The sequence below is a fragment of the Arachis hypogaea genome, chromosome 1 (assembly GCF_003086295.3).
Source record: "Arachis hypogaea cultivar Tifrunner chromosome 1, arahy.Tifrunner.gnm2.J5K5, whole genome shotgun sequence".
NCBI classification, from domain to species: Eukaryota; Viridiplantae; Streptophyta; class Magnoliopsida; order Fabales; family Fabaceae; genus Arachis; species Arachis hypogaea.
Window position 1 is genome coordinate 53,517,195 of NC_092036.1, and position 1,911 is coordinate 53,519,105.

Here is a 1,911-nt window from a genome sequence, read left to right on the forward strand (position 1 = left end):
ATGAAACCATGACTCATCACTAATGAGTTTAATTTATAAAGACACGCATGTGTATATATAGAAAACTACAGAATGAGTGAGTGACTACTCAATAGATATTTTAGATGGTTGTGACTTCATTGAAAAATGGAAAATAAGGCACAGCCTAATGTTATCCTCTGTGAATCAAGAAGCTTTGTTATTGGACCTAGCCAGCTATGCAATAGAGAAGTATTCGATTCTAACTCTATTGTTACTAGATTCCAAATTGAAAAGTAATGAATGAAATAGAGTAACATAAGCATGCTATTCATAAGATTTTTTCTAAAATAATATAATCATAGTGATAGGAATGTAGTAGTGGGTGGCGGCCACAATTTTAATTTTGTCCCCACACATATATCGTTATTGTATATTGATTATTGACTGAAACCACCGCAATAATGTGACCAATGCCATGATGTCAGTAGATTTGCCAATAATGAGACCAAAATGTTTCCTTTTCTTGGATCCAATAATGACTATTTATTAAATTAAAGGTAATAACTGATATTTAAGTTACTCTGTAATTTTACTTTTCTTTCTTATTGTTTCTAAAATTACATCTGAAGAATAAGAGTATATACAGGAGAAAAAAAAATTCTTACAGAACAAATATTTCTTAACTAAGATGCAATTAAGATTATGACGAATTTGTTATTTTTCCATTTCATCATTTTTTTGCCCTTTTCTCTTCATTTTTGGTTGACTGAAAGAACAAAAAAAATACATTAAATTATGTATTAACTAATTATTATTAGTAAAAAAAAGAAAGTATTTTGCTAATTGTATCAAATAAACGATGTTACAATAATGATAGCAACATAGCCAACAAATCGGGGAAGAAATGATTTCATAGGATTCTCGGGCTTACTTTATTAAATTTCTACGAAATTGTTTAATTCAAATTCATAGATGTGCCCAAAATGAAGTAAATTATTTATAATTAGACATATGATCAAAACAATTATTCGTAATTAGATATTATCATAATATAATATAGAGGTAAATACTAATTCAATATTCGAAAGATTTTAATGCTGACAAAATAATATTTGATTTTTGTTATTAACAAAATAGTCCCTGAATAATTTTAAAATTTGACAAGCGTGTCTTCAAATTCACTGAAGCACAGCTCCGACGAGAAGAATGCTAAGATGGCCATCGAATTTTTCTGATATAGCATATCTCCTTTGGTAAATACTAAATTGTCTTTTATAATTAGTTTAAAAATTAAAATCCCCAATCTTTTGTCATAGGTTTTAGTAAGCTAGAAAATATGCCTCCACTTTTTCTCTTACTGTCGTTCGCTACCTTCCTCCCCTTTCATAGACATGCTCTTCCCCTCCCAATGCTTTTCCTTCTTACTCTCAAGGTCACCGCAGAATCATTGTTGCGCGCCTGAGACCCAACCTGAGGAGAACATCATCGTCGCGTGCTTACCCCAGCCTTCGGAGAACGTCGTCTTCGCGCCTGACCCAGTCGAGGAGAATGTCGTCTTCGCACTCCTGACTCAACCGAAAAAAATATTGTCATCGTGTGTCTGAACCAGCTCGTGAAGAACATTGTTGTTGGTTCCCACAACAGGAACGAGTTCGTCCTCATTAATGCCGATAAGAATGCAGGAGTAAGCTCTCCCATTCTACTTGCATTTAATTTTTCATCTATTATTTCTTATTTCCATCTCAATAAAGCTTTTTGTTCTCTTATGGAAGAGAATTCCAAGAGGAAGTTCACTGTCAATGACCAGAGACTAAAGCACTACCTTGGAGGTGACATAGATCGTCAAAAAACCACTCAAATCCTCACCTAAAAGAGCTGCATTGTCAAGTTAGTGACGTTAAAGAAGCGCTTAATGGGAGACAACTTATCATTTGGTAACCTCTGTTCTAA